Here is a 27,134-nt window from a genome sequence, read left to right as displayed (position 1 = left end):
CCAAACCAACCATATCCAAACCATAGTGGAGACACATTTTATAGTCAGTTTTATACCTGTTGAATAAAAGATGCCATGTGGGACGTTGGTAAAAGGACTGAACCAAAAGTGAGGGGACATGAATTCTAATCCTGGCTCTGCCACTAACCACATATGTGAGTTTGAAAAAGCCATTTAACCTCTCTGGGCCTTAATTTCCTAATCTTATAACAGAGTTGTTTGAGAAATAGATGAAATACATATATGATTTTTTTTTATAAATTGTAAAGGACAATTTTAATGTAAGAAATTAGGACTACTATAAATTGTTTACACTAGTGGAAACTCCTTGAAATTGTGGGCATTTCGTCTCAAAATGACTGGTATGTTGAGTGAAAATTGAAAAAAAAAAAGGAAATTGAATAGTGTTCAGTTGGGAGAGTCTATGTGGAATGGGTGAGAGTTTCATACTCCTCCAGGTATACTCTTCTATAATTAAGAAATTCTTTGTTAGCAGCATACTTAATATAATCAGTTGAAATTTCAAGTAGACCTTTTAAAAAGCGGACCCCTTTATCTCTTGTGAATTGCACAATAAATGTTCTTATATTCACAACCCTCATCTCCACTTCCAACCCTACCCCGCATGTATCTCTTCCATTCATTCATATAAGGACTGCTTTGGATTTGCATGCACATATGTTTGAAGGATAATTTGGCCTAATTTGTTTACAGGAATTACAAGGGTGACCTTTATTCCGCTGTCTCCTTTTTGATTCCCATAACTTCTGGACCTATCAAGGTATGTGCATTTTACACTGAATTTTACTTTAAGAATTGAACACATAGCTACATAATGTGAAAAGAATGGAATGTTTTGGTGATATAGTCAGTTATATTTATTGCATGTCATGTAAATGAAATGCATTGTTTTAAAATTTTTAAAGTCTGTCCATTTTATAGATAAGCTTGTGTCTGTACCTCATAATTTTTAGTCTTTGCAAAAACAAATATGCAGGCTGTCTTACATGTCTGAATAATTCTGTGACCTTTTCCACATACAGCTACTCAAATCAGGAGTCTTCTTAACTAATGGGAACATCTGCAGAGTATGTAGGAACAGCAGTAGCCAGAGAAGATGTTTGCAAAACTATTTAGTAGTTCTTACTGACTACAAATAAATATTTCTCCATATCAATGGAACAGATAATTCCATTTAGAAAATTTTACTGGCATAAATATTTGCCTCCTGAAATGAATGTTTTGATTCTTTAGTAAAGTCTCATGTAAAATATTTGTATTTACACAGGTATTGCATTCATTTGTTTACCCTTCCGTTCTACCCTCTCTTCATCTACCCATCTATCCATCTATATGTCCAATAAACAGGTATTGAGCAACTTTGGGGCAAAAGTTATTGTGCCTTTTTTCGTGGTAAATGTGCCAATGTAGGTATAATTCAAATGGAGCTTTGAGAGTGTTTGCTTCTCTATAGTCAGTCCACTGTTAGGTGGGCTACGTGAGAAAATGTGGCAAGATGAAGGATCTCCCTCACTGGTTTTAATTTTTATTAAAATATTGGTCAATGTTCAGTCCTTAGTAACTAAGGCACAGAAAGCATTGATTTTTTTCCCTTTGCTACCTATATCTTGCAGTGCTATGCATCATTACTCAAATGTGAATTCTCATTTCAAGCTGTAAAAAAGTCAAAAGGATGATCTGAATTTGTGGTAAGTCTTTGGCATCACTTGATACTTTCTTTAAGAGTATGTAAAAAAGAAACCTGCAAACTCTCAGAATTTGCATTGCCCTTCTAAAAATATAACACAAATATCTCATTAAGGGTTTCCTTAATTGGGCTCCAATTATTGGATATTAGTCTGTATCAGAAATTTAAAGCGGATTTGTCAGTTTTGACTATACATGTAGTTCTATTAGCCTTTCTTTCAGAGGTACTGTCTTTAAGGGAATACTATTGCCAAAAAGTTCAGATTACTATAGGAAAAAAAATGTAAGATCAGAAAATAAAATGACATTAAAAGATAAACTTACTTAAAAAGTAAGTCGAGATTTTTGCATATAATGTCATTTGTGAAAATAATTTTTTTAATTTGGTAATTGTGAGTCTGCCAGTTGTGCAATACTAATTGCAAAGTATTTTTCACACTAGGAAAGTTTAAATGTGTGGAAAATGTTAGTCTTACTAAGCTAATGTGAATGAATGGATCAGAATGGAGAGGAAAATGCCTGACAGACCCAAAGAATGCACACTTATAAAAATAATTGGCACTAAATATTTAAAAGTTTCAGAGAGCAGCTAGTTTCCCTCTTTTAGAAAGGCAACACGACATAGTAGAAAAGCCCTTGTTTTTCAATCAGAAAGCCTGGGCTCTACTCTCAGTCTTATATTAGTAATACGTTTCTCATCAGGTCACTTCTTCACTCTGAGCATTGGTTTTCTCAAGTCTATTATAAAAACTTTGGGCTGAACAACTCCAACTGTCTTTCTGTTCAAACATTGTATGATTTTTAGAAAATTCAGGGCTGTTCTCAGATATGCAATACGGAATCAAGATTAGCGATTAAATTGGAATACACACACCATTTAAAAGATTGCTCCTTGTTAAGTGGTTTAGTGAGTTGGTAATAGTATATTTTTCCTTGATTTAAAGCAATTGTGTATTCTAACGCCACTATCACTCACTCACTCCATGCGTACTAGTACTGGCGTTATAATAAATAGTTTCAAGCTGAAGTTTAGCTAGTAGTCTTGAGTCTTCTTCCTTGATAAAAATGCTTCACTTTGGGATGCTGCTGTGCTTCTTCTCTGTCAGTCTGTTGGAGTTCAGCAAACTATGTTTTCACCTTCTTGCATGATGGTCGTTCAAGGTCAAGCATCTCTCTGTACCTTGAAACCATCCAAGTGCGTAACCTGATGACTTCAGACTCCAATGCTTTCAATCTGGCACCTTTCATGAGCATTGAGTTCATATTAAAACATTTAAAATATATTCTCCTTCATCTACATATCACAGCAGTAACAACTTGGGCACAGGACAGTGCCTGAGAACAAATAACCACTTGGAGTTAATGATCTGAGGGGCAGCTGAAGGACCATTGACTCTTCCTAGTCAGTTCTTTGTCCCTATAAAATGCCTACTTCTGAGGTGCCGAGCCCTCAATAATTTTTCTGTCTCACGTCAGATTAAGTAGTGACCATAAATAATAGCATTTAATACATAATAATGAGATGTGGCAATGCAATAAAATATCAACAATTCTAGTACTATATTAACATGGCTACTCTGATGAAACCAAAAGAATGAGCAGTAAATGAGGTTCATGAATCATAATATTTTAGAAGAGACTTTCACCTTATTGATTTGAAGTGAGATACAAGAAAGAATTCATTTGGTTTAGGGGAGCAGTTCCCTTTCTTTTGCTCTGTATTCCACTGATGAATGATCTAATTTAGAAATAATAAAAAATGCCTCTGACATCTATTTTAAATTGATTTTTAAATAGTGTATGTTCAGCTTTTCCCCCTCTTTTTTAGCAGTAGATTCATTTTTCAAGATATGTACAGCTCTGAACTAAGTTACAAATACAACTCTACAAATGTTCTTTTCCAGAAGAAGCACTTTTTATTTATTTATTACTGTGACAAACATTTATAAGTCTCTACAGTGTGCCAGGCATGGTGCTAGGTGCTGGGGAAACAAAAAGTAATATGGAACATAGTCCTCACTCATAAGCTCATAGTAGAGAGTTGGGGACTGTGCTATACACAGAGAAATAAAATAATCAAGTGTTGTAGGTATGGAGTTTCTATGAATTTACTTGCTCATGGCATTTTTAAATAAGTTTAAAAGATTCATATATCAAAACCTACTGAGTAAGGCAATGATGTGTGTAATCTAAAACAGCTCTCCACTCAAATCTGCAGTAATCATTGGTTATGGTGGGAGAAATGCCCCCCCTCCCCCCAACCCCCGCCGAAAAGATGTCTGTGTCCTAATCTCTGAAACCTGTGAATATGGCATGTCATGTGAACATGACAAAGAGGAATTAAGATTGCAAATGGAATTAAGGTTACTAATCGGCTGACCTTAGAATAGGGAGATTATCCTGGTTATCTCTGTGGGCCCAATGTAACTACAAGCATCTTTAAAAGTGGAAGAAAAGAGCAAAAGAGAGAAAAACAGAGAGATGGGCCCATGAGAAGAACTTGGCCTGATTTTACTGGCTTTGAAAATGGAGGAAGGGGCCATGAGCCAAGGAAGGTGGATGGCCTCTAGAAAGTGGAAAAGTCAAGAACACTGATTCTTTCCTAGAGCCTCCAGGAAAGAATTCAGCCATGCCGATACCCTGATTTTAACCTATCAAGACCCACTTCAGGCTTCTGACCCCTGGATCTCTAAGATAAGTCTGTGTTGTTTTATGCTGTCAATTTTGTGGTAATTTATTACAACAGCAATGGCAAACTAGTACACTGAGGTTTACTCAGTACGGAAAATGTAAGGAGAAGTCTCTAGTTGTTGATCATTACTGAAAGCCATTCTTCATGCTGAAATTGGTGCACAGGGTTATTTACCTAGTGACCATTTTTTCTAGATATCCATATCAGGTCCCTCCATCAGAACTACAGCGATTTGTGAGGTCCCTGAAAAACCTGGCAATTCTATCACTCCCACTCCCAGTTTCAGAGAGAATTTAGTCCTCCTTCCCTCTCCTTCTGTGGACCACTTGTGCTCCCTCCTCCTATCCCCTTGTCCCGTATCCCTCCACATTGATGCCTAGGATACAAGGTTTGTTGATAAGTGAGAAGTAAAAAGTTATCTTTTTTTCTTTCATGGGACACCCGCAGCAGGAAGAATGATATAGGCACTAATATCCTAACAGGTTACCCTGGCATGGGTTTCATGACAATCTAGGTGTTGGGTATTAAGTAGAGTGTGAAATTGAAGTTTCAAGCTAGTGGCCGATTGCTCAGGGCCAGTCCTCAGATACGTTTGTTTGCAACCTAGAATGGTTTCTCTCCTCTCTTCTCCTTTTCTTCCTTTTTAAAAATGCTGCAGCTTGAGTGTATCCTCTTTAATTCTGTAGTAGAGGGTAAGTGCATATGCTTTGGGGTTTAAAACCATGAGAAGATCCAATTCGGCCACATATTGACTGTACAGCTTGGGCAAGTAGATTAAGAATAATCTCTCTAAATCTCAATCTCCTAACCTCTAAGATGAGAATAATAATTATACCTCACAGAGTTGTGACGTTGAAAATGGCATGCAAATAATTCATAAAACACCTTGCACAATGCCTGGCATATAACATAGTGTATGCTCAATAAATATTAGCTATTACTTCTGCAACTATTATTGCTATAGTAAGGGCACAAAGGATGGGCAAACAATTTCATCTGGTAGGGGAATGAGAAGCAGATATCTGGAAACGCTTTGTGGAGGAGGTAATGCTGGTAATACTAGGGCCAGGCATGTGAGTGTGGACTGCTGGGGAATAGGGAATGGTAATTTGGTATTGTCAGATGAACAAATGGTAGGGATGAGAGTATGTTCTAAGCAAAAGAATAAGTGGCAGAGAAATATCAAATACCCTGGTCTCTTAGGGAAACTGCAATCAGTCTTTACAGGTAGAGGGTCATGTGGAATGTAAGCATGAGAAGAGATAAGCATAGAGAAGTATGCTGGAGACAGATATAGATGGATTTCCCTAGCCTGTATCCTACAAAGGTGCATCTCTTCTTTTCCTGTAGGCCAGTGGTTTTCTAATGTTACTTGTGAAATTTGAAGTTTGGTTTATTGCCCACTGAGCCTCTTTCTTGCTTAAGGGCAACCCCTGAAACAGCCACCTAGGAACACTGATTATTTTATTTAAATAAATATATATTTTTTATTTTTATTTATTATTATTTTTTTAGAGATAGGGTCTCACTGTGTTGCCCACGATGGTCTCAACTCCTCAAGTGATCCTTCTGCTTTGGCCTCCCAAAATTGCTGGGATTACAGGCATGAGCCACCACACCTGGTGGAACATGGTTTAAAAGTCACTGCTCAGCCGACCACGGTGGCTCACGCTTGTAATCCTAACACTTTGGGAAGCCAAGGCAGGTGGATCACTTGAGGTCAGGGGTTGAAAAGCAGCCTGGCCAACATGGTGAAACTCCGTCTCTACTAAAAATACAAAAAAAAAAAAAAAATAGCCAGGCGTGGTGGTGTGCACCTGTAATCCCAGCTACTCAGGAGGCTGAGGCAGGAGAAACCTGGGAGGCGGGAGGCGGAGGTTGCAGTGAGCCAAGATTGCACCACTGCACTCCAGCCAGGCAGACCGAGCAGGACTCCATCTCAAAAAAAAAAAAAAAAAAAAAAAAAGACACTGCTCTAGGGAAGGAGGAACTAGAGAAAGACGTCAGTAATCATGTTTGTGATATAGAGGGCCACCCAGGTGGTAGTATGGAGGATGGATTGGAGGGATCAAATATGAAGACCAATAAACCAGTTAGGAGACTACTGCTAAAAGCTAGATAAGAGATGATGGGGGCAGATGGCAATTACCAATGGTGATAGCAATGAAGAGACAGAGTTGAACAGTGATTCTCAAACTTGAGTGTGCATCAGAATTACTTGGAAGGCTTGTTGAGAAACAAATTGCTGGATCCTACACTTGAGTTTCTGTTTCAGTTGGTCTGAGGTGGGGCCCAAGATTTTGCCTCTCTAACAAGTTCCCAGGGGATGCTGATGCCACTGGTCCAGGCACTACACTTTGAGAACCATGGGATTTGAGATATGCTATGTAGAACTGACAGGCATGGGTCACTTATTAGATATGGGCATAAGGGAAAGGTTTCTGGCTTGAAAGGCTAGTCAGATAGTGATACTATTCAGCATTACTAAAAGCAAGTTTAGGCTGAGTTGGAAAAGAAAATGTTCATAACCCTAGCAAGAGAGGGCAGCTAAAAATCTTTATTATTTTTTTTTGTAGAGATGGGGTCTCACTTGGTTGCCCAGGCTGGTCTTGAAATTCTGGCCCCAAGCCGTCCTCCTGCCTCAGCCTCCCAAAAGCAGCAGGATTAGCACCTGGCCTTTAAAAATCTTTAAACAAGATTTATGATCAGATCCTAGGCTTTCTTCTGGGCAGCTTGATTCTATACTTTTGTACTACTAGCTTCTCTTGCTCCCAGTCCACCCCCATTTATATGCCTTGGTGCCATTCACATTCCGGAAGTGAAAGTACAACTCTAGGAGGGGGTAGAATAATGGATTCCATTTTATACCTGTTGAGTTTGGTGAGCCAGCAGAACATCTAAGTGAAAAAACGTGAAAAAATAATTTAGGCATTAGTTTTTGTTTATTCGTTTTTAATTTAAAATGAGGTCATTTCCTTATTTCAGGTTGGATATTAATTCTTCTTCGTGCAAAACTGGAGTAGTCAATATATAGGTCTTTTTTTTTTTTTTTTTTTTAGGAGATGGGGTCTCACGCTTTCACCCAGGCTGAAGTGAATGGCACAATCATTGTTCACTGCAGCCTTGAACACCTGGGTTCAAGCAATTCTCCTGCTTCAGCCTCCTGAGTGGTTGGGACTATATACATGAGCCACCATGCCAGGCTAGATTGAGCTATCATGTGCATATTTGCTGTCAGTCCTATAAGGATTTTTGAGTGTTAAATTTGCTCATAGCTGACAATCATCCTTTTTATGGTATAGATCAGTGAATCCAAAACATGTTTATTTTAAAATTCCCCTTGAACACCTGTGTGACCTAGCTTTCTCTACATTACTTCCTTACCAAAAAGGAAAAACCAAAGTATGGCAGAATATCCATGTGGGTAAGTAGAGGAGAATAGAAGAGTACCATACAGATTGACCTTTTTCTTCTTTTCTTTTTTTTTTTTTGTAGCTTATTTCAGTAATGGTCAGATATTTCACTGAATCTATCTCTCTAAGGTTGAGAGTAGGCAAAGGAAAGATCTTAAAACAAGATAAAGTACCTACATGCAATGGTGAGATGAGGAATAATATAGGGAATTTTGAGGAGCAGTAGAAGTGAATACTAAACAAAAAGGATTAAATTGATAGACTTGATTTTGTTGCAAGGGGGCAGTTGTACTGGTAAATCAGTCATTTTGGGCACATAGTATATCCTTACAAATATTCTAGCATATTAAAATTATCAATTTACTTGTCAGCTTGCAGTTCTACAAAGCTGTAGAATCATCTTAATATGGGGAGCAAAAATATGATAAGATGGTCAATTATAGTCATTCACTGCCAAAACTTCCTTGAAAAGATACACTTAACTGTATCATTCATTCTCCTTTGAAGGCTGCTCATCTTAGAGACTGATTATGTACTTGTAATTTGTGGATAGGACAGCCACTCATACACTTCCATCTGCAAGGCTCATAAAGAACCTTAACTTGTAGACTCAATTCAGTTTCTTGTAACATTTAGCTCTGATCTTTCGAGGAAAATAAGATGCATTCCTTAGTACTTATTCTTTTATGCCAGAAAAAAATATGGAAGAAAAACAACTACAAAACTAAAAACAAAACCTTGGGGTTTTGCTACGTGTTTATAGATAAGCCATAATCTGAAATGCATCCATGTATATCAACAAAAAGTCCAACATTGGATGCTTAGGAAATGGGATCAGAGTTAATAGAAATGGCTCTTGTAGTTTCTTGGAAATCTCACTGAGAAGAAGTTATTCCTTAGGAGTGTTATTTCAGCCCCATGATATTGCTAACTTGACAGCTGAATGCAGAAATGTGTCTTTTGGGTGAAGCAAAGTCCAGCTTTTTCACAGACCTCCATTTCACCTTAATAAATTTGAAATCACTATTTCTTCAGCTTTACATATTTCCAAAGTATATTGAGAATCACTATATATACTTTTTTTAAAGGTAAAGAAAAATAAAAAAACAATGACAAAAATTCTGAAATATGTACAAAGGGACAATATAATCCCATGCCTTGTGGCACCCTATCTGAAGTAGCAAGGGTCTTTTCTGTAGTATAGATGTTGAGCTGGTGACCTTCAAATATTGTCCTGTTTTCATTCAGTGTCTGACATATGTCAGATGAAACTGTTCAACTCATATGACTTTAAATAGCTGTTTTCTGTGAATGCATCAGCTACTTATTTTGTCCCAGACTCATCTGTACTACTGCACATGAAATTTAATTTTAAAATGTACACTTCAAGTGACATAGCTGAATGTCACTGTGTGTAATAGATCACTGGTTTTGTTCTCATCTTATTTGCAAAATGCTCACCTAGTTAAATGGTATGGCTATAATATGTAAACCTTTAGGTGTATGATGTAAACCTTCAATAAGTTAATATCAATAATACACATTTTCAATGCCTTTCTTAATTTTGTTTAATTTTACACCTGTGTTCAAAAACACCCTGATTAATGCTTTAATATTTTGTATATGGTGTATGAACACAGAATAAAAGATGCACTTATGTACATGCCTGATCCAAGCTTACATCTACATACTGTAAAATGTGAGTGCCAGCTGAGTACCAGTTTGCACCAAGTTTATAGTTTTAATCATAAAAAAGTACATGAAGTTATTATTCATCTTATTGCTGAACAGTAGTTTGAAAAGGCGGAGGGAGAAGCTCTAAGAAAATCCTTTAGTAATTCTAAGAAAGGCTGGTTTTCAGTTAAGTACATTTTTGTAAGTCATTTTGTCATTTGGTAAACACACAATGATTATGCCTTCAGACAGATGAAATATTTATTAGAAAGATAAATGTGGAAATCACAATAGTATTAAAGAATACCATGGGAGTGGGAAGCCTGTCAAGAATGTTCTGACCCCAGGAAAAAGAAATCAGAATTGCCGTAGAGAGGGACCATAGAATGAAAACTTTTTAAAAGGTTATTTCCATAAAGTCTGAGAAAATCTTGGCCTCCATTAAGATTTTTGTCCCTGAGAGCCTAAACTGTAAGTATGGTAACTGCTTTGTCTGCAGAATAAAAAAGGAGATCTTCGCTTAATCATTATCCTGGGAGTTGAACATCCTGCTAACATTTGAATAAAAATGCCTACTTCATTACTGATGGGAACACAGAGTTCTGTGTACCAAATGATTTACAGTAGAGCTTACTAACAGGGCTATCTTACAAATGAATGGGCTTTTTAAAGAATAATACAAGTTGTTAATGTGTATAGTATCAAATGAAATATATAATGCCCACAAATTCTAAAAAGTCTACCAAGTGAGTGCTGGCTGTTAGAAAAATATAGTCCTATTATACATTTAGGTAAAATGGAAAGTGATGACGTAGAAAACAGAATTCTGATGTGTTGACAATACCATCAGTGTTTTTCCTCTAGTAAAATCTCTTAAAATGATGGAAAACAGAACTATGAAATAACCAAGCTGCAGAGGACCTTGAGAAATCATTTGCCCTAGGCTTTTGCTTTCAAATATGTGAATGTCTACACAAAGGGTAAGCAAGTAATGTCGTTAGCGCTATGAATACCAAATTCTTTATTTAGCAAATATATACAGCATTTAACTATGAATACCAAATTCTTTATTTAGCAAATATATACAGCATTTAACTCTGTGCCAGGCACTGTGCTAAGCACTCTACAATAGTAACTGGATACATTTGTCATGGTATTGCTTTTTTCCCCCTTCTACCCCTTTTTCCCCTCCCCTTATTTTTTCTCTACACATGTTTTCCTGTTTCCTTTTTCTGCTATGTGGCCCTCCTTAGTATTGTTCCAGACTTCTTGGGGTCCTCCAGTATAATGAGGTTACTGAACTCTAGTGTAAGCCCTTTATTCTCATTGCTTTTGAGAATGTCATGGAATTCATGTCAAATTTGTTATAGAAATCAAAGTAGATTATTTTATCATTTTGCTTTCATCTCTATGACTTGTGATTTTATGATAGAAATAAGTGTTCTCGAATAATTTGGTATCCACATAGCATGCACTGATAGTTACTTCCGGTGTCATAATATCACTTATTTAATAATAATATTTTTTGGATAAGACTAAAATTATAAAGAGGACTGTGTATAGAATATTTTTAAAATAATACTTTCTCATATTAAATTTCCAGTTTGCCAAACCACATGAGAATCTTCTCTTCTGCCTCGTTCCTGAAAGGGTGAATATGCTTTCTTCATTTTGTATTTTCTCATCTCATTCTTGAGTTTGTGTTTTTTAATCTTATAAACTTAGTAGGTCTTTAGCAAAAACTGCTAACCTTGCTCTTTCCACTTATCTCTTGAGGACATAGATAATCTTAGGTGACTGACATAGTTGTTATTTTAAATTACAGTAGACAGTTCAGTTTTCAAGCCACTCTCTTCCTTATGTAGACTTCTCTGTGTGTTGCTCATTGACTTGTGTGTGCGCATGTGTATGATCTAGCAAGTTATGAGCAATTACTGTGTGCCAAGTACTACGCTATTCATTTTAAAGTGTTATCTCATTTAATTTCCACAATAACTTTATGAAGGTTGCACAGTTATCATCTCCAATTTGCAAGTTTAGAACACTGAGGCCAAGGGCAGTTAAAGTAATTTGAGTAACGTTACACAGTAAGTAAGTGGTAAGGCAAGTATTCAGGGTATTCAGCTACTATTCCCTTGAGTCTTCATTTGTTACTAACTCTGTTAACAGCATAATTCTGGTTTCTTTAAATCTGATCGGTTTTCTCTTGTTTAGACATTTAGGACTTCTTAAGTTGAGGTATCTGAATCTTGGATTGGGCCTTTAGATATGGCAGATGAATTTTAGACTCCTGCTCAAAGAATGTTTTTATTGTGGAATACCTCAACTAAAGGATTCTAATGTGACCCCACTAAAACATGAGTCTGGTAGATATATTTTGCAGTAGAAAGGGCCACAATATAGTGAATCAGTTTAACTCCATTTTCTGGTATGCCCTAATCCTTTGCTTACCCATATCACCATTCCAAGATGAACCAATTTCTCTTTGTCTGCTATCAGTGCTGTTTACTTCCCATGAAGCCTCCTTGAGTAAAGAACATGGACATTTCTTCCTGGCTTATTTTCTATTTCTTACACTCAAACTGTGAATGTACTTGAGATCCATTATTTGTTTTTCTCCCTCTACCTTTTTATCCTTGGGGATTTCATCTACCTTTAAAACTCTAACTGCTATTTCTTATATAAATAATTTTTAAAATATTTCTTACACTATGGTCCCATGTCTCCAACCTCTTGCCACACATGTACAATTGGATATTCTGCTGATATCTGAAACTCATTGTGTTTCTAACGGTGAGCACATCATATTTCCGAGGTTGGATCCCCTGTCCAACTTCCCAGTTTCTGTTGATGATACCATCATTCTTCCAGCTACCCTTGAGGCTTAAAACCTTGAGGCTTTCTTTTCTTTCTTCTTGTACTTTGCTCTCCATATCTAACCAGTCATTAGGTTCCATCATTGCTTCATAATGTCCTTTATTTCCATCCTTTATTTTCTGTACCACTGCCATGAGCTTATCTCTACTTTAGACAGTTTAACATCTTACTCATTAATCGCCCTCTAAAGCTTAGTATGTGGCCTTGCCCATAGCAGGGATTCAGAGTATTTTGGTTTTGTGATTGAGGTGCAGGTTACCTCCTGCCTCCAGCAACAATGAGCACTTTTGGAACCCAGCCTTTTTGAGTTTATCTTTCTTGCATGTGTGCATCCATCTCTTTGGTAGCCAGATATATACCAATATTCTTTTCAGGTGTATATATTTTTATCAGACTCAGTGTTATATACATGTCTTTCATGAGCTACAAGAGGGAAGGGGACTGAAATTGATCCAGAATTAATGAGTTCCAATGCTTTAAAAGGACAATCAGGGCATTTTATCTAGTGAGGGTGAGACAATAAGCTCCATGGAAATGGAGACTATGTAGGCTTTAACACTGATGGATTCCCAGGACCTAGCACTATACTTAGCACTAGTAGTATTTAATGAATATATGTTGAATGAATTAATGAATAAGCACCAATGATAGTGACAACTGTGTTGTCCCAAAAGAGGAGAACAAAAGTCTCCTGATGACTTGCCTCATTCACTTTAACATATTAAACTGGGGAGATTGCACCTAACATGCTGAGATTTTTCCACATGGCCATATATTTAAGGCAATAATTGAATCTTTAAGAAAAATTTATGTTCATACTAAATTATATTTCTCGTGGGATAACATGACATGATTCTACTTGGACACCACAAATTATATTGATAGGGTGAAATGTGTTTTCATGTCTGTTTATAAAATGTGGAATATTATTGAATTACTTAAAGTGTTGTGTTTGAGATGAGCTTAGGCTGGTTTCTTTGGGTTTGACACATTTCAGTCTGTCATCCTGTCCTTAGAGATGTTGAAAATTAAATGGGGATACTTAAATAATTTAATTTATAAGCTTGCTTACAGCTATGTGGTTTATCAAGCCAGATGTCGGCACCCTCAGTTTCTTGCAGTTGAGATGCTTCCAGAATATAAATTAAAATTGGTTCTGCATGTCAAGAATTAGCATGTAAAAAAGGAAGAAACTTCTTTCTCAAATAGCCAATATTTGTGTAGTATTTGCTGGGCAGTGCCATTTTTTTTAAACCATTAGCCAATTTTAAGAAAGAGTATAATTCATTCATAAAATAAGCTTAACTATATTTCGGGGAAAATCCTATTCCCTGTACATATGATGACGTAACTCACATCTTTATAACACAAAGTCTATAATAGATATGTTATTCTAGTTTCACGCCTCCCTCTCTCCAGAAGTCATTTTCTGCTGTTTTTCAAATGCAGTAGATTTACTCAAGTTTTTATGGTTACACCGCCAACATTTCCAGTTCCTTTTTTAAAAAATTGGTCTAGACAATATTTTAACAGGACGTTTTTCCTAGTGAGAAATTATGCATCTGAGCTCTTCTTCCCCCACATAAATGGAAAATAAACAACAGCTTCTATGTCATTTAAGCAAGGCTGTGGGAGACAACTTGAGGTGACAGGAACAATGCAGGATTGCCCACATTCACCGTGGGACCTTGGGCAAGTCAATTGCTCTATCTGGGTTTGTTTCTTCTCGTTTAAAATGGAGGGGTGAAGTTGAATCATCTCTCGGTTTCCTTGCATGCTCTAGAATTCTTTGAGATGTTGTAAAGTCTTAGGCCACCTCTCTTTCCAGGTTCTTTGCAGTATTAAGCTCTTCCTATTCTTTAAGGCCCATGAAACATTCCAAGGTTCATGATTCCAACTTGACTTTCTCATTTTTAAAAGTCCTTACAGCATTTTTATAGTCAGATTGCAGTATTTAGCATGTTTATACTGTATAACTATGCTTGTCTAATTCTCTTTATCTAGCTCTCTAAGTGTTTTCTTGTCCACTAAAATTATCTTTCCAACTGGATTACAAGAATCTTGAATACAGGAACTATGCCTTTTACTTCTATTTTCTTCATGGAATCTGTTATATTCTAAAGTAGGTAAAATTATCAATTGATTTGGATTAGATTATAATCACTTATCGCCTGGGTTGAAAGAACTTGAAGTATGAACAAAGATAGCCTCTTTTTATGGTATATTGAGGCTTCCTGTCTTAGTCTGTTTCAACTGCTGTAGCAAATAGGCCATAAACTATATGGCTTATAAACAATAGAAATTTATTTCTCATAGTTCTGGAGGCTGGGAATTCCAACGCCAAGGCACTGGCACATTCATTGTCTGGTGAGGGCTGACTTCTTGGTTCATAAAGAGCCAGCTTTCTGGTGACTTGACAGTGATGTTACTTCACATTGTATTCTCACATGCTGGAAGAGGTGAGGGTCTCTCTAGGGCCTCTTTTATAAGGGCACTAATCCCATTTATGAGGACTCTGCCCTCATCACCTAATCACCTCCTGAAGGCTCTACCTCCTAATACTATCACATTGAGTGTTAGGATTTCAACATACGAATTTAGAGTGGGGGCAGGGGACACAAACATTCAGACCATAGCACCTCCTCTGAAATTATGAATAATTTCCTCTAGATCCCTTAAATTGAATTAATATTACAATGAAAAATACTTTTTCTGGGTCTTTAGATCTCGGGGTATAATTTATGTGAAGCAAGTCCTTGTTTGACAGGAAGGTGTTACTTTGGTTATTTTTTTTTTCTGGACCTTTAATATCAACTTTCCAATCTAATTCAGTCAAAATAAATTGAGCACACATTATATGTTAAAAATTGTGACAGACTCTGTGGTGAGTTGGAGGGAAAGTGGTGTGTGTAAAGATTGATAGAAAATAATTTTTGCCCTGACTGCTTCACAGTGAGAAATTTGGGATATAATAGATACAAAAACCAACAAACAAAATAACTCCTACAATATAATTTAATAAGAACAGTAATAGAGGTAGATGTGAAGTGATTTGGAATCACAGACAAGAAAGCATCTTACTATATCTTATGGCTTATGTCTCGGAATATACTACTCAAAGGTAACAATTTTAGAAAATGACTAGGAATTTGGTTATCAGAAAAGGTAGGGAAGTGCATCCTAGTAAATATATTAAAGTAAAAGCACAAAGACATGCAATATATCTGAGAGATTATCTGATTACAGGATGTTCAGAGAAAGCATTTCATGAGAAGGTACTGGAGTGGTAATAAGGTTTTTAGCTTATCACTGACCTTCGAAGTCCATTTTATTCCCTAGAGGGTATACACCCTTGAGCATTTTCTAAATGTGAAGAAGCCTATAGGGTGGGAGAGCTGGTCTATAAGAGGAACTTGCGCAATTATTTTCTTCCTGTCGTGAAATCTTCAGAATCAACTTCTTCAACTGTCCTATATATTTAAGACAGTCATTTTTTGTTCTTTTCTCTTGAATGTGTATTAGGAATGGTGAGATCGTCTGAACTCATTTTATGACTAATTAAAATAGGGGAGGAAATCCCTGAATATGCATCTGAAACTGAACTCTTACAACTCACAGCAGTAGATAGCAATATAGACAACTGAGACTACATTGCATTCAGGCTTGAATACAAGAAGCTTATTCAGCAAAGCTTGGAATGGAGACTTCTCTTTCTGGTGCACTTTTTGAGTATCAGTGGTGGATGTCTCTTATTCCCTTCAGGCAACCAGGGACTTCACATTTATCCTCTTTCTTTGTGTCTACTCGCTTCTCCCTCAAAAACATAAGGCCTGCTCTAAGAAAAGGAACTGACAAACTTAGTCATTTGGAACCATAAGTGACTCTTAAGGCTCAGTGGGATAGTCTCCCAGTGCTGTTTGCATTTTAAGGAGATAAAGGCCTTCCTTAACTTAAATCACAAGCTTTAAATTTTACAGCAGCACCTAGTCCAATGAGGGAGACATTTGGTATCTTATCTTAATGATAGGTACTACCCCAACATTAATAGCATGAAATCACTGATAACACTTCATGTCCTTTTATCGTGTCCAATAATATTAAGCTATTTGAAGTTTGATAGGTTTTGCAACTGAAATGAGAACCTACAGCTAGATTTTTATAATAAAAACAGTATAAAGCATTTGAATTTCTATGTTATTTCCCACACTTACTGTTTCCCTTTATAGTAATGAATAGACCAAGCCAGGCATAAAAGGAAGAATGAGAATAAAGAAAAAAAAATGAAGAAATGACTTTCTGGGCCTTTGGCTCTTTCCTATGGGACCTTAATTTAGACTTGTCTTATATGTTTCTGAGTTTAAGAAACTGACTTTTGATTGACAAGGATATTGTTAAGGTTTTGAATAGAAACTTAGCTATTGAAAGAATTGTATCTTAGATGTGCAGATTAGGGTGGGTTCAGGGTAGTTAGTATTGAGATAAAATGAAGACTATTAAATGTATCTGATGGTCAGATATAAACTAGATATCTCAGTTCCTTTAAAAGCAAGGCCAAAGCCTGACTGTGCAGCAAATTAAGAAAGAAGAAAATTACTCTGATTTATACCAGCCATGTGTGGCCACCATAGCCAGTTTGTTAGCCCGTTCATTGGAATTGGATTTCTGAGTTATTTATTTTTTTCGTCCTACATTATTGCCATCTTTAAAAGGAATGGGGTCATTTTTCAGCTTCATGCATTGATAAGTAGGTATACAACTCCCACTGTTTTTCATATGTGTCTAATTTTTGCCACTCTCCTGACAAATACGTGATAAAACAGAAGTCAGTATATTGCTTTTTACTTTCTCAGTAGTAAACAGCTTTAGCGGGAGTTACAATGTAATATCTAGTGATCATAAGTAGAAACAATTTATTTCAGCTTGCAAATATTCTTGGGGTATACATGGCTGGGCACTAGGCATTGAGATAGAGGCAAAAGCAAAAGATGTGGCTTCTTCCCTCAAAATGCTTACCCTCTAGGATAAAAAATATGATCTGCGTGCGCGCACACACACACACACACAGGAGATACTGGTTTTCTGTGGTTGTGTAACAAACCATCACAAACTAAGTGGCCTGCAATTACACCAATTTATTATCTCACAGTTTCTTTAAGTCAAAAGTCTGGTCATGACTTAGTGGTTTTTCTGCTCAGTCTCGCAAAGCTGCAGTCAAGATGTCGGTTGGGCTTATTCTCATCTGGAAGGTCAACTAGGGAAGTGTCCACTTTCAACTCCCTCAGATTATTGGCAGAATTAATTTCTTTGTAGGTGTAGAATTCATGGCAGCTTGTTTCTTCAAAGCTGGTAATTGAGACCGATAGTCTCTGCTGCTTCAAATCTCTAATTTCGGGAGTGACTTTAACCCCCTTTTAAAGGACTCTCTTGATTAGGCCAGGCCCACCCAGGATGATTTCTGATTAAGTCAAAGTCATCTGACTGGGGCTCTAATACAAATAGAAAATCCTTTTGCCTTTGCCATATTCTGTTGGGTAGAAATAAGTTATAAGTTCTGCCCACACTCATGGGGAAGGTATTACACAAGGGCAGGACTTAGTGAGTGTCATACTAGAATGTGTTTGCCACACACAGAAAACACTAAATACAAGCAATGACAATACAAGTACCTTGGTATGGACAACAAGTCTAAATGGAAAGTATGTACAGGGACTGAGGAAACACAGAGCAAAAGGGTGATCTCTGCATTTATCCAGCAAGTTTACTATGCACTAGCCATGTACCAGGACCTGTGCTAAGCTCTGAGGCTGAAATAAGTGCAAAATGGCAAATGCCCTAGGTAACTCTTGAAAACATACAATGCACAATTCCAGAAGACTTCAGAACCCTATTAAATACTGTTATCTGAGAAAGAGACACTAAAGACACAGATGTTGATAAATATGTTTACTCATAGCTATGAGTTCCTTATATCTTGCTGTGGAGGTACAATATGACAAACACACAGACAGACACACACACACATACACACACACAAGCATGTCTACAAAGCAGTATAAGTAGGTTTGACTGAATATAACAATTTCCAAATATATCCCTTGACACAAAATCATGATTGCTTTATTCTGGCCTCTTTACTTACTTTGTGTGGAAGGTGGAAAATTGTAATAATCATGGCCAGGGTTTGGAGGTCTGACTCTTCAGTCTATTCAATTAGTGCATGTAGATAGCAAAGCAGCTTCTCAGTTTAGTCGTTGCATTACATATCACTTAATGTTTGCTTTAATCTTTTTCTGTTTATTACCTTATTGGATCTGAACACCAGCTCTATCACACACACACACAGCAAAATTTACCGTGCCCACTTTATAGAGGGATTTCTTGTCCAGATTTAGATAAGCAGGATACTGAAAAACATGGGCAAAACCCTAGGTCTTCTCACACCAAATCCAGAGTTTTCTATGCCATGTTTATGAATTAACAAGAAGGAACTGAGGTGGAGGAAAAAAATAATATAGAAAACAAATTATCCAGCTTCACTAGTTCTACCACATATAAGCTTGACCCTCTCATTCTGTGTTTGGTGGATCCTTTGTCCATTGTTCATTTTTAAGCCCCAAATCATGTAGGCTAGAGTTCTTTATGAAGCCAGAGTATTTATACTCAAGAGTTTATGAAAAGTTGTTGTCCCTAAAATGTACCCTCAGACTCACCTAGAGGGACCACTTCCAGTGAATAGGTTCTTTGTGCCCCATTAGTTTCTTGATTTCTCTACTGAGAGTGCAAACAAGCTTCCTGTTTTCACAATGATTGTAATGATGTGAACATTTACCCATTGGGAATGAGACTGAAATCACCAAATCATTTCATATGGGCTATTGCACAACTGACAGTTATGATAATAAATTTCAGGACACTGCTGACTGCTTGTTCAAATCTACTTTGGGACTTCTTAGTTCATCCAGTTATCCTCCAGATTTTATGTTCTTTCTATTATTCAGGCTACTTTAGGCCAAATATTTAGTCAGTTTTTCATTTTGTAGCCTTACTGTCTGCATCCGGGTTTTACATAGTATATTGAAGAGACTGCTTGGTCACCTAAAGCTGCTCCATTTTGTCAATGGGAAAGCATGTCAGGCAATAAATCCTGAAAAGAATGAACGTTTGCTTTATATAGGTATCTCATAATCCAATTGCAAAGTCTCTCTCAGGAATCCACTGCAATGTTTGTTTTCTGCAGGTGAAATTCAATGAGATAACAACAGTGCCATGTATGAAGCCATAAACCAAACTCCTTATAAGGATTTGATTAAGAGGAAAAAGGAATTTATGATTCCAGGCTTTTAGATACCACCTAATATGCAATTTTATCTGTCTTCAATTATTCATAAGTCATTTCACAGACACATTAAGATATACCAGTCTTCACATCCAAATATTTTTGGTAGCATGTTTTTCCAAAAATCTCCTTGTAAGATTAAATTTAAAATTTGAGCCTCAGTATTCAATATGGTCTAGCACAAACATCCTGAGTATCTCATTTTACACTTAAATTTATTAGGCTAAGAAACTGGGTCCTTAAATGTTAGTTGCTGGCTTTATTATTAACTAGCAGTGTGGCGGTGAAAAAGTCATCACAACCTCTCCAGGACTCTATTTTCCAGTTTATTGCCCAAGGCACTTGTGGTGAAAAAATCAAGATAGTGTACCTAGAAAAACTTTATAGAAAATGGAGAACAATGGACAGAGGAGTTATTATTAGTAATAATAATGGTTGGTAAGTTGGATGAGGTTGCTATTTAAATTCACTATATGCTTAAATTTTGTAAATGATCATTTTCTAGTGTGAACACAGCATTCTTAAAATTGTTTCCTTTGAACTTACATGTTGTTTTCTAAGAAGGTTATGATGTTTTAAAGTTATCAAGTGTAAATGAAAAGAGCCAATGCATATATTTAATATTGTTTTTACTTAAAGCAGTGTATATAATTAGTGTCTACTCCGTAACGAGTAGGGTGTAAAAAATGAGGTACAGATATTAATTTGTTCTGCTTGCTATACTACATTATATATTCGTATGCATTTTTAAAACATGCTTTAGCTCAATATATACCACATTTGCAAAACTCAAGTGTCATCAGCATCAAATCATTTGAATTATTTTTTACTAACATTATTTTCTCTTTAATGGCAAGAATCGCAGCTGTTTAAAGCACCCAGAAAGTAACTCAGGCCAACCATGATGGCTTGAAAATGTGACTAATTTATTAGTCATGCAGTGATAAACTATACAGTGAACAGGGAGAAGACAAAATGTTTTCCAAAAGAAATATCCATGTAATTTTCACCACCTGAGTTCTCCACTGAAGCAAGGTTAAGAAGTTAGCATAATGTTCTTCCTGAACTGTGGGCCCTGTGCCACCAGGCTTTCAGAAGTTGAGCAGAAAAGCAGCTCAGCTTTTGTCTTCCCACTGTCATTAAAAGCATCTCTGCTTCTCTTCCCCTTACCTGTATCCATGGGAGTCTCACCACATCAAGGAACATTACCTGTCATTGTGATGCGTTTAAGATGCAGGTGTCTGAATTTTTCTTTTTCCACTTTTTTATTTCATGCAGTGTAGTAATTTAGGCTTCCTATGGAGAGGACATCTTATAAATAAAATAATGTCTCAGATCTGCATATACATGTGTCTGTATTAGTGTTTAATGGTTTTGTTTTGAATCAGGGGTATAGTGGCTATTAATAGAGCCAGAGAATATGGCAAAAATCCAACTTTCTACACATTTATGTTTAATATGCAAAACCAATTGTATTCCACTCTGTTCTTTCCTGCTTTCTCCTCCTGTGTCGGTTCCATCCTCATAATGGTGTTAAGAATTGGTATAATTTTGTTAACTAGAGGCTATGCAAATTAATAGAGAAGGTTTATTTTGATGGTCTAGATAATGTGAAGGAGAATCACTTTCTCACTGTAAACTAATCTGTAATGACAGACACTCAATGTCAATTGTGTCACTGACAGCTTTTTATGCCAGCTTTAGCAACCTTTGTCCTTCTGGATGTTTTCTAGTCATGAATATGATATTCAGTAATGAACACCTTTTTGGTAGAAGTTGAATGGAGGTGATGGCTGGTATTGGATGTAAGCCATATTCCTTTTCCAGAAACTTACCGTACTCAGGACCAATACATATTGACTCTGCTCTGGTATGTCTTCAGTAATAGAACAGTGCTTACAACGATGGCATACTTATACAAATTAATGAGTCAGTAGAGAATTAAAGACACAGAGGAAAAGAACCTTTCCCTGTTATTTACTCAATGAAGTATAATTTGGAAGGTTGCGATTATGCCTTAGGTGCATTCTTAGTCCGATGAAAAAAGTCAATGAGGCAAGTTTTACAAGTATTCATAAACTGTCTACTATGTGCTAGGTTCTTTGCTAGGTGCTCTGCCAGGTGCAAAGCAATAATTTTGACATTTCAAATGTTATCCTTATGTGCTTTAGACTTCAAGTGCAATACAAATTCAGAGAAGAGAAATTTAGTGTAGCCTGTATTATTTGTTGATGGCTTTGTAGAGCAGTTGAGACACTGGATCTTGAGGAAAATCTACAATCTGGAGAGATTAAGAAGAGTAGTGAAAATATTCCACTTGGACAGAATGACATAATGAATGCCTCAGACTTTATTTGATAGGCAAGAGTAAATTGAGAATTTTTAGCAGGTATGTTCCATGGTCAAATAGTATTCTGAGAGGGATTGAAAGTGGCTGGAGGAGGGTGAGGGTTTATCATTTAGAAGGGTATTGCAGTTAGCTATATTTATCAATCACTTAAACAAATGGTCAGTTCAGGCTTTGTGTACATACATGGCTGAAATCAGTCAAGTAACTAGTTGTTTTGAAATTAGCTGACTTGAAACTGTTGTGAAAACAACCAGTTTGATTGAATTCACTTGTTCCTCTCCAGATCAGCTCATTATTACATAAGCACTATGTGTTAGTTAACTCAGAAAAAAAATCACTTAAGCTTGTTGTTTCATGGCTTATAGGCAAACAAGCTTGTAGATTACCTAAAAATTTGGCTTTTCAGTTGGAAGTTTCAGTGTTGTGTCGATACAGCCTTTTAAGAGTTCCATAGATATTGGCAGGCGGTACTAAGATATGTTAGAATTAGTTGTTAGGAAACAGACTTAAGTTATCAAGAGTAGCAAAATAAGTCCTTATGGAAAGAAGTGACAAGACACACATAGTATATTTTATTAAATATTTTCAGTGGTTTATAATTAATGTATAAATTAAAAATTATATTAATAGAATGAAGAAAGGATGAGAAGAAAAAAGTGACAAAAACACTTTTTATATGTCATTTTAAAAATAATCCATATTGGAAAACATGACTATTGTTAGGAAACAGGCTTCTCTGAAGAGAAACAGTGTGTTTGTTAAAACCATATTCCGAAGAGTTAGTATCAGGCTGAACATTAAGCAGAGTTCATGGATATTTGTTAAACATTTATTTTCTCGGATCTGAATGTCATGTCAAACTTACTTTACCTGAAGGAACATGAACTGCTCCATCCTTAAAAATACCCTGGGGCATCTTGATTTTTGTTCCTAATAGCCAACCTAAATACAATAGTTATACTGATTTGTCTTGATTATTTACTATTGATGCATTCTAGATAATTATTATGATGTCATTGGCAATGCCAAGTAAGTTATCTGGTCATGACAACCTGTTGCAAGAGTGGCTCACCAGCTAATCACCTGGATCCTAGGATGAGTGGGGCAATATGAGGCAAGAAAAGCCCTTTGAGAAAAGAACCACTTCTCTGTGGCAGTTCTTGTCCAACAAACACACACTGCTACTATTGAGTTCTGTCCAGCTTCCAGATAATAGCTATATCCATTATATAGCATCCAGAGAGGCTAGAGGCAGTAATACCATTTAAGAAGCTGTTGGCACAGCCCAGGAAAAAGTTAATGTTAGCCTGGATAAAGTGGTGGCAGCGGGGGCAGCATTGGTAACTCTGGGAAGCTGGAATACTAAGAGTGAGAAGAGAGAGGGTCAGAATGACTCCAAGGCTTCAACCTTGGGTGACTGAGAGTGTGGGTGCTATTAAATGAAATTGGGCATTCAGGAAGTAGAGTAGGTTTGTGATGGGGAAAGATGGTCTATTCTGGACATGTTGTCTTTGCGGTGTTCAAGGGGGCAACTGTTGGGGTTGTGAGATTTGGGTTTAGAAAAGAGATTCAAGCTGCAGATGTAGATATGGGAGTCATCTTATCTTCAAAATTTAGATGTTAATTGAAGCTGTGGCAACAGATACAATTGCCCATGGAGGGAATATAGAGAGCCAGCAAAACAAAACAATAGAAAATGGATTGAACAAAAGACTTGAGGTGCTGGTGGAGGAAGAGTAGCCAATGAAAATGTTAGAGAAATGGCAGAAAGAAGAATGAGAATCAGGACAATTTAATGTTTCAGAATCTAAAGGAACAGAGAGAATCAAGAGATGTGGAGGTGGTCAGCACCATCAGATATTGCAGAAAAGCTGAATAGGCTGAAAATTGAAAAAAAGCACCTGGATTTGGCACATTGGTGAACTTCATTTAAAGAGAAATTTCAGTGTAGTAGAAAGAGCACATATCATATTGCAGTGAGTGAGTTACTGAGGAAGTAGAAGAGATACATTCTGTGTCACACATCATCAGTGATAGAAGCTATAGTGATAAAGTAAAAAGAAATGGGAAAATTGTCTTAGCTTTATGGATTTTAATTCTGAGAGTGCTCAAATGCTTCATTAGGTGGCATCCCCATTCCATATGCTTATCCACCATGAATCCAGTCTAACTCTTCCATCTACAGTATCTAGAGTAGTTTGCCCCTCATAATATTAACATAGCTGAAGCAGCTTCAGGCATGACAACCTCATACAACAATGCAGAAAGGGGCAGAAAAAAAACCTAGTTGATTCTTGTTACTTTTTAAGTGCTAAGAAATCTTTCTCACCTCTTTACCGCAAGGAGCCTTCCTCTCATATCTCATTGGACAGAATTAGGTCACATCACTCTTCCTTAGCCAATCACTGGCAAAAGAACACATAATTACCATAATCCACTTATACTAATCAAGATTAACACTCTGTGATTGAGTCAGGATCTGGAGATGCAGCTTTAGCTGGGACCTGGGTCTGGGTCTGGGTCTGGAACTAGACTTTCTTTATTTAAATTAGTTTTATTGAAATACAATTCACATAAAATAAAACTCACCCGTTTAAAGTATACAATTCAATGGCTTTTTATCTATTCACAGAGTTGTGCATCCATCACCAAAGTCAAATTTAGAACAATTTTATTGCCCCTAAAGGAAATCCCATATCCATTAAACAGTCACTCTCCATTTTCCCTTCCACAATCCCTGGCAAACACTAGTGTACTTTTTGTCTCTATGGATTTTCCCAGTCTGGATATTTCATATAAATGGAATCATACAATATGTGGGTTTTGATGATTGGATTCTTTCATTAAGCACAATGTTTTCAAGGTTCATCCACATTGTAGCAGGTATCAACACTTCATTCCTTTTTATGGCTGAGCAGTCAGCCCTCTATGTGTTCTGCATTTGTGGATTCAACCAACTGTGGATTGATAATATTAGAAAAAAAACAGTAAAAATACAACAATAAAAATAATTTGAATTAAAAACTAGTACAGTATAAAACTATTTCTATAATGTTTACATTATATTAGGTATTATAAGTAATCTAGAGATGATTTAAAGTGTACCAGAGGATGTGTGTAGGATACATGCAAATACTATGTCATTTTAGATAAGTGACTTGAGAATGCTCAGATTTTGGTGTTTGAAGCAGTCCTGGAACCAACCCTGAGGATATCAAGGGATAACCATATATAATATTCCATTGTATGGATACAGATATTTTGTTTGCCTATTTATTAGTTGTTGGGCATTTCGTTTTTTTTTTTTTTTTTACCTTTTGGCCATTGTCAAAAGGGCAAAGCAATATTCATTGCTATGAATATTTACGTACAAGTATGTGTATAAACATGTTTTCAGTTTTTTGGGGTATATACCTAGGAACAGAATTGCTGGGTCATCAGTTAGCTCAATGATGAACATTTTGTGGAAGTGACAAACTGTTTTCCACAGTGACTGAACAATTTTACATTCCCATCAACAATTTAAGAGTGTCCCATCCCAATTTCTCTACATCCTCTATAACAGTTGTTATCTTTTTTAATAGCTATTATAGTGAGTGTGAAGTAGTATGTTATAATGGATTTGTAGTCTTTCTTGAAGCATATAGATAAGTGGAGGAGCGAGGATATCTGAACAAATCTGGGATGATTTTAAGACAATGCCATAGAACTGTTGTGTGGCCTCCATGAGCATTTGTGGGCTATTGTACCCAATTTCTTTTCTTTCTCTCTCTCTCTCTGTTTTTTTTTTTTTTTTTTTGAGACGGGGTCTTGCTCGGTCGCCCAGGCTGGCGTGCAGTGGCACAATCTCGGCTCACTGCAACCTCCGCCTACCGGGTTCAAGCAATTCTCCTACCTCAACAATTCTCCTGCCTCAGCCTCTCAAGTAGCTCGGATTACAGGCATGCGCTACCACGCCCAGCTAATTTTTTTTTTTTTTTTTTTTTTCAGTAGAGATGGGGTTTCACCATGTTGGTCAGGCTGGTCTCAAACTCCTGACCTCAGGTGATCCACCCGCCTCAGCCTCCCAAAGTACTGGGATTACAGGCATGAGCCACCATGCCTAGCTTTCTTTTTCTTTTTCTTTTTCTTTTTTTCATTGATGGTGGAGTCTCACCCTGTCCCCCAAGTTAGAGTGCAGTAGTGGTGATCTCAGCTCACTACAACCTCTGCCTCCCAGGTTCAAGCAATTCTCCTGCCTCAGCCTCCCGAGTAGCTGGGATTACAAGCGCCTGCCACCACGCCCGGCTAAGTTTTGGATTTTTAGTAGAGACAGGGTTTCACAATATTGACCAGGATAGTCTTGAACTCCTGACCTCGAGTGATCTGCCGGCCTCGACCTCCCAAAGCACTAGGATTACAGGTGTGAGCCACCACGCCCTGCCTCCAATTTCTTTTTTGACTGAACTGTTTCCTACTGGTTAGTTGTGCCTTTGGGTCTCAAAATCTCACCTCTTCATGTGCTCATGCACTGCTCTGTCTTTAATCTCCTATGTAGCCTGGATCTCTAGAAGCTGACTCTAACATTCTTCATTTAAAGAAAGAAGTGAGAATTAACTATTATAGGCCAATAACAGAGTCTGGTCACAAATAAATACAAAAAATGTTCTTATTTAACTTAATTTGGTAACTTTTTTGATTTTACTTCAACTTTACATTTGATACATTATTTGAATTATCAAAATTTTCAGGTACTGACTCAGGAAAGATTCAGTATAATAGGCAAGCATATTTGGATCTAATAATAAATTATATAATTAAAATATGGTATAAAAATATAACTCTTAAAATTCATCTGGGCTGATCTATTGGTTACTGTGATAGATGATATAGATGTTACAATAGCTGATTGGTGTTATAACACCAGTTCTTAGAGGACCATATATTTGTCAGGCTCATTTACCTCAAAAGCAGGAGTTAGGTTTGGTGAAGCATGGCAAAGAGTAAATTTTTAGAAACATAATCATGGGCACAAGAAGTCTTACTCAGGAGATGGGTATGTGGGTCCCGTAAATCCTTAGGCCAACACTAAATTCAGTCTGAGCG

General features: G+C 36.7%; 1 protein-coding gene across 4 annotated transcripts in view; it reads left to right on the top strand.

Annotated features, from left to right (window-relative positions):
* Positions 1–27,134, top strand: part of TENM1 (teneurin transmembrane protein 1) — an 831,890-nt gene that overhangs the window by 17,945 nt on the left and 786,811 nt on the right. For 3 of the 4 annotated variants that reach the window (XM_055376891.1, XM_055376888.1, XM_055376890.1), the window contains exons 2-3: positions 715–781; positions 1,635–1,709. The gene's annotated coding sequence lies outside the window, so the exon portion shown is untranslated. The remainder of the gene's footprint in view (positions 1–714; positions 782–1,634; positions 1,710–27,134) is intronic. The other variant, XM_055376889.1, reaches the window with a different exon arrangement.

Source organism: Gorilla gorilla, chromosome X (genome assembly GCF_029281585.2).
Source record: "Gorilla gorilla gorilla isolate KB3781 chromosome X, NHGRI_mGorGor1-v2.1_pri, whole genome shotgun sequence".
Classification (NCBI taxonomy): Eukaryota; Metazoa; Chordata; class Mammalia; order Primates; family Hominidae; genus Gorilla; species Gorilla gorilla.
The sequence above is the reverse complement of the archived record's forward strand: the minus strand, read 5'-3'. Positions and strand labels throughout refer to the sequence as shown.